Source organism: Panulirus ornatus, chromosome 1 (assembly GCF_036320965.1).
Source record: "Panulirus ornatus isolate Po-2019 chromosome 1, ASM3632096v1, whole genome shotgun sequence".
NCBI lineage: Eukaryota > Metazoa > Arthropoda > Malacostraca > Decapoda > Palinuridae > Panulirus > Panulirus ornatus.
Window position 1 is genome coordinate 50,899,623 of NC_092224.1, and position 16,915 is coordinate 50,916,537.

The window sequence follows — 16,915 nt, forward strand, 5'->3', positions numbered from 1 at the left end:
CAGGTGCATAGGCCCCAATCATCACCCACCTCTCTCTATCCACTTTCAGTTTTACCCATATCAATCTAGAGATTATTTTCTTACACTCTATCAAATACTCCCACAACTCCTGTTTCAGGAGTAGTGTTACTCCTTCCTTTGCTCTTATCCTCTCTCCATCCCCTGACTTTACTCCCAAAACATTCCCAAACCACTCTTCCCCTTTACCCTTGAGCTTCGTTCCTCTCAGAGCCAAAACATCCAGGTTCCTTTCCTCAAACATACTACCTAATCTCTCCTTTTTTCTCGTCTTGGTTACCTCCACACACATTTAGACACCCCAGTCTGAGCCTTCGAGGAGGATGAGCACTCCCCACGTGACACCTTCATCTGTTTCCCCTTTTAGAAAATTAAAATACAAGGAGGGGGGGGTTTCTATCCCCCCACTCCAGTCCCCTTTAGTTGCCTTCTACGACTCACGGAAAATGCATGGGAAGTATTCTTTCTCCCCTATCCCCAGCGATAACGTACAGGGTGTACTGTAATGATAATGTACACATATATATATACATAAACGCCCGTACACGCTTACATACCTACATATACAGATCAACATATACATACACAGACATGTACATATTCATACTTGCTTGCCTTCATCCGTTCGTTACTACCCCACCACACAGGAAATAGCATCACCACCTCTGCTTAATCGAAGTAGCACCAGGAAAACAAGACAAAAAAGGCCACATTCGTTCACACTCAGTCTCTAGCTGCGATGTGTAATGCACTGAAACCACAGCTCCCTATCCACATCCAGACCCAACAGACCCTTCCATGGTTTACCCCAGATGCTTCACATGCCCATTGACAGCACATTGACCCCTATATACTACATCGTTCCAATTCACACTATTCCTTGCAAGCCTCCCACCCTCCTGTATGTTCAGGCCTGATCTCACAAAATCTTTTTTACTTTCTCCTTCCACCTCCAATTTAGTCTCTTGCGTCTCCTTGTTCCCTTCACCTCTGACACATATATCCTCTTTGTCAAGCTTTCCTTACTCATTTTCTCCATGTGTCCATACTATTTCAACGCACCCTCTTTTGCTCTCTCAACCATAATCTTTTTATTTCCTCACATCTCTCTTACCCTTTCATTACTTACTTGATCAAACCACCTCACACCACATCTTGTCCTCAAACATTTCATTTCCAACACATCCACCTCCTCTGTACAGCCCATATCTGTGGCTCGTGTCTTGCAACCATATAACATTGTTGGAACTAATATTCCTTCAAACATACCCCTTTTTGCTCTCTGAGATGATGTTCTGTCCTTCCACACATTCTTCATTGCTCCCAGATCCTTTGCCCCCTCCCCCACCCTGTGACTCACTTCCACGTCCGTGGTTCCATCTGCTGCCAAGTCCACTCCCAGGTATCTAAAACACTTCACTTCCTCCAATTTTTTCTATTCAAACTTGCATCCCAATTAACTTGTCCCTCAACCCTACTGAACCTAATAACCTTGCCCTTATTCACATTTACTCTCAACTTTCCTTCCACACACTTTTCCAAACTCAGTCACCAACCTCTACAGTTTCTCACCTGAATCAGCCACTCGAGCTGTATCATCAGCAAACAACAACTGACACTTCCCAGTCCCTCTCATCCACAACAGACTGCATACTTGCCGTTCTCTCCAAGACTTGCATTTACCTCCCTAGCTACCCCATCCATAAACAAATTAAACAACCATGCTAATGAATGAAATACCCCAAAAAGTAGTATTGTATACTTTCCACCATATGAGTGTGGGAGAGTGTAGAATTGATGAATGGCAGGGTCAGGTAGTGACAAGGATCTACATTATTTATTTAATCATAGCCTTGAAGCTTCCAGAGGTCTTGGGTAACACAAGGAACTTTTCTTACAAAGTGGTCCTGGGACAGTTATGAATATTTGTAAAATAAATGATAACGATTATGGACTTTTTTCTGAGTGATTTTCTTATACATACACTTTACCACCTTACAGTCTTTCTGTAATTAACTATTTGTACTGTACAAGGAGGTAGTTTTACTCTTGTGAGGCCCCATCTCTTGAACATTTTGCCATCATACGAGTGTTTTACATGGTATGATTTCACACATTTCCTACATTTAAACATTTTTATATTCAGTGCACATTATTTACATATTTTACCTATTTATACAGACAGGACATTATTTAAGTAAAGAAATGAAAGTCTTTATTCAGAAAAATAAACAAGATTACAAGATAAAGTGTTTCTTCAACAGTAATTGTTGACAATAATGACTGTACATTATGCTCTCTGAAATGATAATGCATTTACATTTTCATTTGACAATTTAGGGGTGTTTGTGATGCATGAAATTTTTTCAGAATCATTGTTAGGATCCTGTGGATGCAGTTTCGAATCATACATCACCTGGGAATTTAAATATGGGCCCAAAGGTTCATTCTCATGATGATGGCATGGTGCATTGTACCGAGTAAGGCTTCAGCTGTAGCATAGTACAAATGAAATGGCAGAGGTATGAAAGCAGTCAGCTCTCAGGAGCTGAAGCTGAAATAGTGTCTGTAGAAAAGAGGGTGAGCCAAATTTTATGGTGCAAGGAAAGAGGGTCAAGTTTTGTCGTTAGAGTGGAAGAGTTGTATTATTTCTGGCTTAGCATTTCATGAATATAAAGATGGAGCTTCCCCAGATATCAGAGCTGTACCCCATATTAATCAGTCCTTTGTATAACTGAACAGCCAAGAGGGGACTGCAGCTGAGGTAGTTTAGGTGGGTACTGAGAGAGAGAGAATGCAGTTCATGAATTGAAATGAGGAGATAATAGGACCCACTCTGAAACTTTTGCCCTAAGCCCCATTCTAGCTCAGTGTATCCCTTTCTTTTTTAAGAAACTTCTCAGAGGGAAAGACTTTTCAACATTTCAACAGCACAAAAACGAAAAACAGTGAGCAAACATAGTTCCAGAGTAGTTATATGTGAACAAAGGCAAGGCAGAAACAGCACATTTTAAAACAGCAAAAATACTTGTGAATGTGTTAAAGGAATCATAGCTTATGTTATAATACATCTCATAAGAACCTTCATTAATGGTAAAATGATGATTTGTTGATTTTAATAGCCTAATTGCCTTTCCTGCATTATCAAGGAATCATTAGGAATGGACAAACATGGACATCACACATATTCATTCCCTCATTAACATTTGCAATGCATTTAAAACAGAACCTAACCCACACTTACCAACTTCATAGATCCAGTTCATCCTACCCAACTGAATTACACCCTCTCTCCTAAAATTTATCTTTATCTGTTTACATCTCTGATGCTCTTTCCCTCCAGGAACTCTCATTAAGGGGGTGGCCATGGCAAGTCTTCACTTATCCCTGACCTTACAGGCTTCCCTTACACTTACCATTCCATGCATTCTTCCACCATTTTTCTCTCTCCAATACTTTTCCACTCTATTTCCCCATGTCACAGGTGGTCTCCCTCTCATACCAATCCCGTTAATTGTACTATCATACACTCTCCTTTTAAACTCTCCATCTTGTATTATCTCCAAGTGCCCAAACCACATCAAAGTATTACATTTCACCCACTCTGCCTCTCCACAATTCATTCATTTTGCATTCCCTGCCAAACCATATCTCCCATCATACCACACGTTCCCCTCAAATATCTCGTTTTCACCGCCTGGATTCTTGACCTCTATGACTCTTTCCATGTCCATGTTTCAGCTGCATAAGTCAGGGTTTGGAAGATTGTGCTGTTCCTAACTCCTTTCTTCACATCAATCCTTACATCTCTACCCTTCATTGTTCTGTTAAGGGACCTAGTGACTTGCATATCTTGTACTGCTCTGTTCCTTGTCTCTCCTTCCATATCACCAAATTTACCCAAGATAACTCCTAAATACTTGAATTCTCTCACCTTTTCCAGTCTTTCTTCCCCCCATATACATAACACAGTTAAGTACACTCTCTTCTTTCACTCTATAGGGTTTTGCAAAATCTGTACTCTGTTTCCTTTCAAAGCCCATTACTTTACCTGCCTTTACCTTCAATCGCCTATGCTTCTACACGTGGTGAAAGATGCTTGCTACCTTCTGCAACCCCTCTTCATTCTCAGGAAACACCATGGTATCATCCACAACCAGGTTTGTCATCTAGCCACCATACCTTACCACTATACTCCATCTCTACACCCGCTTTCCCAAGTTTGCTCTCATCTCTTTTATTACTCCATCCATATATATGGATAGAGTAATAAGAAAGATGAAAGCAAATTTGTTAAAAAGCTAGTGACATTAAATGGCGTTGCCTCATACCTACATGCATACTGAAATTTCATTCAGCTCTCCATCCACACTTACGCATGCATTTGCTACTCAATGAAAAGTTTTTTCACCATTCAGTAGTTGCCCCCAAACCCATATATCTGTAACACATCCCATAAAGCAATCCACTCGACTCTGTCATACACTCTCTCCAGATCCATGAAAGCTGCATACAACCTCTTACCTTTAGCTAAATACTTTTCCACAGTCATTTTCACCTCAGAAATTTGATCTATATATCTCCTACCTTTCATAAAACCCCCTTGCTCCTTACTTAATGTGCATTCAGTTACTTCATCACTTCATCAGTCACCACTCTTGCATATAGTTTTTCTGGTACACTTAAGACTTATTCCTCTATAATTGCTCCCTGCATCCTTAGCACCTTTTCCTTTGAATAAAAGAACAACAATGGCTTTCACCCAATCCTTAGGCACAACCTTCTGTTTCTATGATAAATTAAATATCAATTGCATATAGTCTTTTCACACTTTCTCCTCCATACTTCAATATTTCAGCCATAGTCCCATCCACTTTCGGTTCCTTTCCTACCTTCAGCCTCATTACTGCACTTTTAACTTCCCTTGGTGCTACTGGCCCTTGTACTTGTATCCTCTTCCTTCCATCTTTCATACCAATGTCTGTAACAAATTCTGTCTCCTTCCAGATTCATAAATTCTCTATAATACTCTTTCTGTCATCCTCTCACTTCCTTCTTTTGATTCAGCAACTCCCCTTTCCCACTTCTCACATTAACATTTCCACTATTACATCCACCTCTTTCCTTTTTTGCTTCCTTCACATGCAATTTATTAGTTTCCCTAAATTTTTCACTCAACTCTTTCAAAATCTTTATTTACTCTTCCTTTGCTTTCCTCTATCAGCTTCTTAACATCCTGCTTACACATCTTATATTCTTCCCTCCTCCTTTGCTAAACTTCCACTGGTACGTTCCTTTTGAGTAACCTGCCATATGCCTTTTTTCTTCTTCCATAGCATTTCTAATTTCTTCCATCCACCATGCACTTCTGTTTTCTCACAACCTTGTATCCAGCTACTAATTGTGCAACTTTTAACATTTTAAATGCCTCATTTACACACGGCTGTATCCCTGCATTTACTACACTTCCATATAAGCTTTCGGTGACCCTCTTTTCTTACTCCTTCTTGCATTTTTTCTGATTCATCTTCTCACTTGCCAGCACCTTTACCTTTCCATTCTTCCTTACACCATATCTCCACTTCTTTCTAGTCCTCGCCCTCACAAGAATTGCAAAATGGTCCTTCTCCAAAGAATCCTCTCACAACTGTAGCATTTAGCACAGCCTTTATCAACCTTTCATGCTCTTCTCTTTGGTCATTTCTCATCCATGTATACCAGTGAATCATACTGTGCTCAAAAAAAGGTGTGTGCAAGGAATAATTCCCTCTCAGCATAGACATCCACAAGATAATTTCCATTCTCATTAACTTGAGGCACTCTCCTTTTACCAGCTTTCTTGCCAATTTCAGCACTCCCACCTTCGTATTCTTATCACCCATTACAACCCTCTTCTCTCCATCTCCAAACTATTTATTCATTCATTCATTCAAATTTCTCAAGAAAGGCCTCGTTATATTTTTATCTCACACAGTCTTCCTATTCAGGCCTGAATATGTCAGGGACTTTTTTTTCAACCCCCTCCATACTTTCATAACTTCTAACATAAGAATTAGTCTTTCTTCACAAGTCCTTTCCTTTTCCATATGACTGAACCATATCAGCACACTCTGGCCAGACCTGTCAATCAGACTGCATTCATTAAAGCTCTCCTTTATACTGTGATTCCTTACAAATCAACATACCACACTCCATATATCACCTACAAGTATTTCTTTTCCAAAACATCCATCAATCTCATCCTTCCTTTTACATTCAAGGTCTAGACTTTCAATCTTACATCTCCAGTGGGACTACAGTACCTTCAAACATGCATAACCTTGACCAAACAAACACTTTCCTCTCAATGCACCCAGGACGTTTTGACTCGTCTTCCACCCTAACAGTCACTTCCACCCATGCTGCAGAGAAGTAAACAAATACAGTGTAGTGGTCAGAAGGTAAACTGGTGCTATAAAGGAAAGGAAGTGATCCTCACGTAATCATTTGATGTACTTAAAATCATTGCTATGTCATACATTGCACTAAGAGTTTAAGTAAATCATGCAGCGTAATGAAGCAAGAAAATATGAAATGAAGATGCAAGTAAGTAAAAAGACAATATACAGAAACTTGCTGAGCCTAACAACATGCTTTTTAATGGAGATAAGTTTCACTCCTTTGGTATGGGAAAAATGAAGAAATCAAAAACAACAAAATGCAGGACAGACACAGCCATTATCATAAACCAGATGAATAATGTGACAGACAAAGAACTAATAATGCTTAATGACCTAACTTTTAGTAAACACAACAAAACAATGGTTGCCTCATGCAAAAGGTTGGTAGGCTTGAATCTTGCTTTAGGAGAAGGGAAGAAAAGCCAGTGATGCTATTCAAGGCACTTATTTTTTCATGAGGTTAACGTTGTTTTATTCTAACATCGCCCTACAAGACAGGCAGTATTGTAGACTGAGAATGTTCAGAGATCTTTCTCAGCCCTTATTAATGTGGGAAAGGAACTAAAGTATGGGAATGGCTGAAATCTCTGTGGCTAAACTCCCTGGCATATCATCATCTATACCTGGAAAATCCTAGAAGGTATGGTTGCCAAGTTACATTCAGAAATAACATCCTACTAGCACAACAAGCATGGAAGACTTTGTGAAATACTACCTTTACAATCCAAAGGTGCAATATGCACATAAAGAAAGGATATCCAGTACATCTGGCATCCATGACTCTTCAACCCTTTCTTGCTACCATTAGAAATAACATAGGATACACAGTGGAAAAGTTCAAGAGTGCATTGGACAAGTACAGGTACACCACCAAATTTTCAGCAACTAATGGTTTGGCACATCCTTTAGTCCGGACAAAATTACATGAGGAACTTGAAATTACCGCAGCCACCAGACGAGTTTACTGGGCAGCCACATATGACATGTGTGAAGTACACTTATTTACATTCTTTACACTGCACTTCTTGGTTATTTTGCTTAAATTTAAGCCCTAGCTATGGCTTCTAAGACATATGAGAGTGTCAGTCGTGGTGTCAAACATATACACCACTCCATATCGATCCAAGGTAAAGTAGAACTGTTGAAAAAAAATGGACCATGGTGTTTCAGTGTGTAAGCTGTGTGACATCTACAGTATTGTTTCATCAACTGTTTATGATATAAAGAAGCAAAGGGAGAAAATATTTAATTCTATGCAGACAGCAATTCCAAGAAGCAAAAGATGATTAGAAAAACTATGAAAGATGGTTAGAGTACTGAGCATGATTGCATGATGGAATGGTTACGACAACATCACAGTAATGGAGTGGACTTGTCAGGTAGCCTGATAATGAACCAGGCTAAGTTCTTCCATAAAGAACTTATATTATAACATGAGCATGACTTTAGTAAAGGATGGCTTCAAAGATTCAAGAAGCGTCATGGAATTTCCATGAATAAAGTGTGCAGAGAAAAGTGGTCTGCAAACCACAAAGGAGCTGCCGAGTATGTGGATGAATTTGAGAAATTCATAGCTGATGAGCACCTCAGTTCTGAGCAGGTGTATAATGCAGATGAAACTGCATTATTCTGGCGATGCACACCAAGGAAAACACTAACAACATAAGAAGACCACCCCACAGGATCAAACAGAGGCGTATTTAGGGGAAATGGCACCTATGGCAAGCGCTAAAATTGCGCTCTAGTCCAAACATGACAACAAATATTCTTTATTTCTATTACCTCCACCAAGGAGATTATGTTTTTACTGGTGTTTGTTTGTCTTTGAGCAGCTTTCAACAAAAGTTATGAACAAATTTTGATGAAATTTTCAGGGAAAGTCAGAAATGACACAAGGACCAATTGATTAGATTTTGGGAGTGATCCAAATCATTGTCTGGATCCAGAATGCCATTACGGAAATATCAATTTTTGTGAATAACTTGAATTAATAATATCCCTGGGGATAGGGGAAAAAGAATACTTTCCATGCATTCCCCATGTGTCATAGAAGGTGAATAAAGGGGACGGGAGCAGGGGGCTAGAAACCCTCCCCTCCTTGTGTTTTAACTTTTAAAAAGGGAAACAGAAGGAGTCTCGTGGGGGGGTGCTCATCCTCCTCGAAGGCTCAGATTGGGGTGTCTAAATATGTGTGGATGTAACCAAGATGAGAAAAAGGAGAGATAGGTAGTATGTTTGAGGAAAGGAACCTGGATGTTTTGGCTCTGAGTGAAACGAAGCTCAAGGGTAAAGGGGAAGAGTGGTTTGGGAATGTTTTGGGAGTAAAGTCAGGGGTTGGTGAGAGGACAAGAGCAAGGAAGGAGTAGCGCTATTCCTGAAACAGGAGTGGTGGGAGTATGTGATAGAGTGTAAGAAAGTACACTTTAGACTGATATGGGTAAAACTGAAAGTGGATGGAGAGAGATGGGTGATTATTGGTGCTTATGCACCTAGGGATGAGAAGAGAGATCATGAAAGGCAAGTGTTTTGGAGACAGGTCAGTGAGTGTGTTAGCACTTTTGATGCACAAGACCGGGTTATAGTGATGGGTGATTTGAACACAAAGGTGAGTATTGTGGCAGTTGAAGGAATAATTGGTGTACATGGGGTGTTCAGTGTTGTAAATGGAAATGGTGAAGAGCTTGTTGTTTTATGTGCTGAAAAAGGACTGGTGATTGGGAATACCTGGTTCAAAAAGAGAGATGTACATAAGTATACTTATGTAAGTAGGAGACATGGCCAGAGAGCGTTATTGGATTACATGTTAATTGATAGGTGCGTGAAAGAGAGACTTCTGGATGTTAATGTGCTGAGAGGTGCACCTGGAGGGATGTCTGATCATTATCTTGTAGTGGCAAAGGTGAAGATTTATAGAGGTTTTCAGAAAAGAAGAGAGAATTTTGGGATGAAGAGGAAGTACCAGAGAGACTGAGTGCAGAATGGAAAAAGTGAGAGCAAAGGACGTAAGGGGAGTGGGGGAGGAATAGGATGTATTTAGGGAAGCAGTGATGGCTTGTGCAAAAGATGCTTGTTGCATGAGAAGCATGGGAGGTGGGCAGATTACAAAGGGTAGTGAGTGGTGGGATGAAGAAGTAAGATTAATAGTGAAAGAGAAGAGAGAGGCATTTGGATGATTTTTACAGGGAAATAGTGCAAATGACTGGAGATGTATAAAAGAAAGAGGCAGGAGGTCAAGAGAAAGTTGCAAGAGGTGAAAAAGAGGACAAATGAGAGTTTGGGTGAGAGAGTATCATTTTAGGGAGAATAAAAGCATGTTTTGGAAGGAGGTAAATAAAGTACGTAAGACAAGAGAACAAATGGGAACATCGGTGAAGGGGGCAAATGGGGAGGTAATAACAAGTAATGGTGATGTGAAAAGGAGATGGAGTGAGTATTTTGAAGGTTTGTTGAATATAATAGATGATAGGGTGGCAGATATAGGGTGTCTTGGTTGAAGTGGTGTGCGAAAGTGAGAGGGTTAGGGAGAATGATTTGGTAAACAGAGGTAGTGAAAGCTTTGCAGAAGATGAAAGCCAGCAAGGCGGCAGGGTTTGGATGGTACGCAGTGGAATTTATTAAACAAGGGGTGACTGTGTTGTTAACTGGTTGGTAAGGATATTTAATGTATGTATGGCTCATGGTGAAGTGCCTGAGGATTGGCGGAATGCATGCATAGTGCCATTGTACAAAGGCAAAGGGGATAAAGGTGAGTGTTCAAATTACAGAGGTATAAGTTTGTTAAGTATTCCTAGGAAATTATATTTCAGAAGCGGTAGAGGATGTGTGGTTCAGGTGTTTGCTTTGAAGAATGTATGTGAGTAATACTTAGAAAAACAAATGGATTTGTATGAAGCATTTATGGATCTGGAGACGTCATATGATAGAGTTGATAGAGATGCTCTGTGGAAGGTATTAAGAATATATGGTGTGGTAGGGCAAGTTATTAGAAGCAGTGAAAAGTTTTTATCAAGTATGTAAGGCATGTGTATGAGTAGGAAGAAAGGAAAGTGATTGGTTCTCAGTGAATGTTGGTTTGCGGCTGGGGTGCATAATGTCGCCATGGTTGTTTAATTTGTTTATGGATGGGGTTGTTAGGGAGGTGAATGCAAGAGTTTTGGAGAGAGGGGCAAGTATGCAGTCTGTTGTGAATGAGAGGGCTTGGGAAGTGAGTCAGCTGTTGTTCACTGATGATATAGCACTGGTGGCTGGATCAGGTGAAAAACTGCAGAAGCTGGTGACTGAGTTTGGTAAAGTGTGTGAAAGAAGAAAGCTGAGAGTAAATGTGGATAAGAGTAAGGTTATTAGGTACAGTAGGGTTGAAGGACAAGTCAGGTGGGAGGTAAGTTTGAATGCAGAAAAACTGGAGGAAGTGAAGTGTTTCAGAGATCAGGGAGTGGATTTGTCAGCGGATGGAACCATGGAAGCGGAAGTGAGTACAGGGTGGGGGAGGGGGTGAAAGTTCTGGGAGCGTTGAAAAATGTGTGGAAGGCAAGAACATTATCTCGAAAAGCAAAAATGGGTATATTTGAAGGAATAGTGGTTCCAACAATGTTATATGGTTGCAAGGCATGGGCTATAGATAGAGTTGTGCAAAGGAGGGTAGATGTGATGGAAAGGAGATGTTTGAGGACAATATGTGGGTGTAAGGTGGTTTGATTGATAAGTAATGAAAGGGTAAGAGAGATGTGTGGTAATAAAAAGTGTGGTTGAGAGAGCAGAGGAGGGTGTTTTGAAATGGTTTGGTCACATGGAGAGACTTAGTGAGGAAAGATTGACAAAGAGGATATACGTGTCAGAGGTGGAGGGAATGAGGAGAAGTGGGAGACCAAACTGGAGGGTGGAGGATGGAGTGAAAATGACTTTGAGTAATCGGGGCCTGAACATGCAGGAGGGTGAAAGGCGTGCAAGGAATGGAGTGAATTGGAACAACGTGGTATACTGGGGTTGACATGCTGTCATTGGATTGAACCAGGGCATGTGAAGCGTCTGGGGTAAACCATGGAAAGTTTTGTGGGGCCTGGATGTGGAAAGGGAGCTGTGGTTTCGGTGCATTATACATGACAGCTAGAGACTGAGTGTGAACGAATGTGGCCTTTGTTGTCTTTTCCTAGTGCTACTTGCGCACGTGCGGGGGGAGGGGGTTGTCATTTCACGTTTGGTGGGGTGGCAACTGGAATGAATAAAGGCAGCAAGTATGAATCGTGTATATGTGCATATATGTATATGTCTGTGTATGTATATATATGTTGAAATGTATAGTGTATGTATATATATGTTGAAATGTATAGGTATGTATATGTGCGTGTGTGGACGTGTATGTATGTATATATATATATATGTGTGTGTATGTGGGTGGGTTAGGCCATTCTTTCATCTGTTTCCTTTTGCTACCTCGCTAACGCAGGAGACAGCGACAAAGTATAATAAATGAATATAAATAAATATCAATGTGATTCCAAATGCCAAAGATATGTTTTCATGGTCAAGAAATATAAATCTTTAAGATCCGAATCATTGTCTGGATCCAGGACACTATTATGCCACTGGTGCCCCCCTTCAAGTGGTGCCCAGGGCACCTGCCATACCCTAGATATCCCACTGGATTCAATCTAAGGATAGAGTTACCATTTTAGGGTGCTCAAACATTTATTATTCGTTTAATTTAAATTTCAATCTATGGTATACTTTAGACACATGGGAGACATATAATCAGTGGGTTAGAGGTGTGTTGATGAATTATCACTATGTGACCACGGTTGGTCCAGCAAAATGGTTAATCTAACAAGGCTTTGGAACCAAGAGTGCCAGAAAATCAGTGGTGCACCTGCAAAGTGTTCAAGACCTGATAGGGTGTGGGAGCTGTGTTGTCTTGAGGGCTGCGGCTCCTAGCAGCTTGGTCAACCAACAATCCATTCCAACAACCTGGGCCCAGCCCTGGCTGTGGAGGTGAAGACCTCCAAAGACTTAACCAGTTCATGAGCTGTTGGCAAAATATATTATTACTTCTCTGATATCAAGCACCAATAGGTGATATTTATAGAGAAATTATACGAGTTGATATAAAAACTCTGTACTTCAAAAAGGCAGTCATGTAATTACCTATTTGTACTGTACCACGTGGTTATTTTACACTTGTGGGCCCCATCTGTTGAACATTTTCCATAGCATCATAAGCTGTCTGCCTTAACCATGTCCTTGGTCATTTTATTCCATTCATGCACCATTCTTATACAATAAATGTGTGTCTGTACATCATTTTCAATAAGTTACCTGCTTAACTTCATGTCCTCTGGTTATTTTGTACCTACATCTCTAAAGAATTGTTTACTGTTATTGATATGTTTTAGTAATTTAAGATTGGCAGGTGAAATTGCATAGTTGAAGAATGTTCAAAACATTCACAATCTGCAGTGATTTAAAAAATCAGAATTATGCAAAAAATCTGGAAGTCCCAAAATTTTACTCTTGGAAGCATAAGCACAAGTGATGTAATTTACACATGAAAATCCTGAAAGGCCTGTTTCCGAAGCTGCATTTAGAAATTATTCCTTATTGACATAACAGGCATAGATGACCTAAAAAAATGCCAAAAAATTAAAATGTTTTATGAGTACAAGAGGGAAAACACTGTATACTTTTTAGGCCTGAAACAATTTAATTCTTGTAATAGACTGTCCAGTGGAGAATTTCAAAAAAATCATAAACTTGATGTGCACCAATAACCTTGATATGCACCTAGCACCAGTCAGGTTTTGGAGGGATTCTAGGCCCATGAGCCTGGCTTCAGACTGCTTAGCTAGTTGGGGAGCAACAATGTAGGTGGGTCCTTATGTCCACATAAGGTTATCTCTTACCATACATTTGTCTACCATTTAATGTAGGATTTTAATGCAATAGATTAAAAGCAAACTCGAAGGTTTTGAATGGAATATGCAGATTTTTATTTATTTATTTATTATACTTTGTCGCTGTCTCCCGCGTTTGCGAGGTAGCGCAAGGAAACAGACGAAAGAAATGGCCCAACCCCCCCCATACACATGTATATACATACGTCCACACACGCAAATATACATACCTACACAGCTTTCCATGGTTTACCCCAGACGCTTCACATGCCTTGATTCAATCCACTGACAGCACGTCAACCCCGGTATACCACATCGCTCCAATTCACTCTATTCCTTGCCCTCCTTTCACCCTCCTGCATGTTCAGGCCCCGATCACACAAAATCTTTTTCACTCCATCTTTCCACCTCCAATTTGGTCTCCCTCTTCTCCTCGTTCCCTCCACCTCCGACACATATATCCTCTTGGTCAATCTTTCCTCACTCATCCTCTCCATGTGCCCAAAGCACTTCAAAACACCCTCTTCTGCTCTCTCAACCACGCTCTTTTTATTTCCACACATCTCTCTTACCCTTACGTTACTCACTCGATCAAACCACCTCACACCACACATTGTCCTCAAACATCTCATTTCCAGCACATCCATCCTCCTGTGCACAACTCTATCCATAGCCCACGCCTCGCAACCATACAACATTGTTGGAACCACTATTCCTTCAAACATACCCATTTTTGCTTTCCGAGATAATGTTCTCGACTTCCACACATTCTTCAAGGCTCCCAGAATTTTCGCCCCCTCCCCCACCCTATGATCCACTTCCGCTTCCATGGTTCCATCCGCTGCCAGATCCACTCCCAGATATCTAAAACACTTCACTTCCTCCAGTTTTTCTCCATTCAAACTCACCTCCCAATTGACTTGACCCTCAACCCTACTGTACCTAATAACCTTGCTCTTATTCACATTTACTCTTAACTTTCTTCTTCCACACACTTTACCAAACTCAGTCACCAGCTTCTGCAATTTCTCACATGAATCAGCCACCAGCGCTGTATCATCAGCGAACAACAACTGACTCACTTCCCAAGCTCTCTCATCCCCAACAGACTTCATACTTGCCCCTCTTTCCAAAACTCTTGCATTTACCTCCCTAACAACCCCATCCATAAACAAATTAAACAACCATGGAGACATCACACACCCCTGCCGCAAACCTACATTCACTGAGAACCAATCACTTTCCTCTCTTCCTACACGTACACATGCCTTACATCCTCGATAAAAACTTTTCACTGCTTCTAACAACTTTCTTCCCACAGATGGTTAGTGTATAAGAAATGGGAATGTTATGTGAGGCTTGATTTCTTTGCCAAGTTAGTATGTGAAATATAAGTGAATGGTTAGAAGTTGCATAATTGACAATAAAGATTAACTTAGGTAATATAGTCACAAGTGATAATGGTAGAGAAATAGATATTTGGAGGTTGGCAAACTGTTTTTTGATATTGTGAGGAGTTAGTATAAGAATGACTGGAAAAGTATTTATGGATCTGAAAAAACTGTATGACTGAGTCAGTTGGAATGCTTTATGGGGTGTGTTAAGGATATCTGGGGAAGGAAGACAACTGTTGGATGGTGTGAAAGCCTTCTGTAGAGGAGCAAATGCATGTGTGAAATTGGATGGAAAGTTGAGCAAAAGTTTCGGTAGACATGTGGGTGTGAAGCAGGGCTGTGTGATGTCACCATGGCTTTTTAACATAAGTATGGATATAATGATAAGACAGATGAAAGCAAAACTTGGGAAAAGGGGTGCAGAGATGAGTATGGTGGTTAGTGACAAGCCTGTTTGAGGATGATACTGTGTGATTTGCAGGGTATGAAGGGTAGTTGCAGAAGGTTATAAGTGTGCATTATGATGTATGTAAGCTCAGGCTATTGAAGGTAAATGTGAGTAAAAGTAAAGTAGGGATTTTTTAAAGGAAACAGAGTGAAAGTACTAAACTGTGTTGTTGATGTGGGAGGAGAAAGATAGGAAAAGGTGACAAAATTTAAGTATTTGCTGGCTGTCTTAGGTAAGATTGTTGATATGGAAGGAGAGATAAAGGAGAAAGCAGTTCAGGGTAGAAAAATTATTGGGTGCCTTTGTAAAATATTGAAGGATAAAGGTGTAAGTATGGAAATTAAGAAAAGATTAAGGGACAGCATAGTTTACCCTACCAAGAACTCTGCAGCCAAAACATAGACCTGGGATGACTCACTGACTTATTTGAGACAAGCATTTTCATGACTAAATGGAAAAAAGAAAGTAATAAGAGGGGTGTATTTGAGATTTGGAATGGAAGCAAATGCAGTGTAATTATTTTGTGGTATAACAGTTGAAATGTAATACTTTAAGGAGTTTTGGGTATGTAGAAAGAAGGCAAGATGGAGGGTTAACAATTAGCACAATTAAAGGCACTGATGTGAGAGGAAGATCAACTGTGACATGGGGAGATAGAGTGGAAGAAGAACGGGAAAGAATGTGAGGAGGCATGTAAGGACAGTAACGAGGCCACTTAATGGTAGTTCCCTGAGGGAATGGGTGTCAGAGATATAGATAGATACTGTAAACAGTTTAAGAAAAAGAGATTGATTGTAAAGGAATCACAAGTTTTTTAGCAGGAGTCATGCCACCTACCATTTTATGTGCAAATCATGCTTTACTTTCTAATAGCAGAATGAATAGGAAGCTGCAGGCAGTTGACATGGATATTCTCATTATGGAGTTTGAAGTGTAGAGTGAGAGAGGGATGAGAGGACACAGAATTTTGCGGGAAATGATTTTAAAAGTTTAAACAATAGTATGGGAGAATGACATCTCAAAGAGAATGGTAAAAATAGTATTTGAGAGAGTTGTGTTAATAAAAAGAATGGCCAGGAACAAAGTGGAAGGACAGAGTAAAGGCTTACATAGGTGTTAATGAAGCTTCAGAATTTACCCCACATCATTAGTGAACTCAATACGTAGTATAATCATAATCTTTTCTAGTAAAACATTAAATAGGTTAAAGTTTTATATTTCTGTGAATAGTTTGAAGTTTCATATTTCTGGGATAAGTCAGGTTATAGAGGTGTTAGTGAACAATAATACTCTTTAAGTTTCTTAGTGAAAACATTTGCATATTAATAAAACTTAATCTAATACAATGTGAACAAATAAATGAAGCCTAATTACATGTATATGAAGGACAGTCAGTGAAGTAAATCACATTGTAGATACGGTAGTCGGTATGGTGGCCATATGCTTTAGATATCTAACCAAAAGCTAAAGTGCAGACATTTTCATTAAAGAATGTTAAGAAATCATGCATTGACCTTCACAAGATTCTCTCAGAAAAACAGAATTTGATAATGTTTCATGCCATTTTGTTAAATATACAACTTTCTCTGTAGCAACACAGTGGATGGTGAGATGCCAAAAACCACCAGTTAATGCTTTAAACCAGTTAATGTAAAAAAAAAATGAGTGAATTTTTGGTGTAATGATAAGTGCACCAGAGTTCCATAACCATCCTTGTGTATAAGATGAACT

General features: G+C 39.9%; 1 protein-coding gene and 1 long non-coding RNA gene across 2 annotated transcripts in view; one reads left to right on the forward strand and one right to left on the reverse strand.

Moving 5' to 3' along the window:
- The window catches only part of LOC139748899 (uncharacterized), a 191,019-nt gene that overhangs the window by 170,275 nt on the left and 3,829 nt on the right, over positions 1–16,915 (forward strand). The window lies entirely within an intron of this gene.
- LOC139748910 (uncharacterized) overlaps positions 11,756–16,915 on the reverse strand; it is a 38,084-nt gene continuing 32,924 nt past the window's right edge. The window contains exon 3 of the long non-coding RNA XR_011712842.1: positions 11,756–12,477. This is a non-coding gene — a long non-coding RNA (uncharacterized lncRNA). The remainder of the gene's footprint in view (positions 12,478–16,915) is intronic.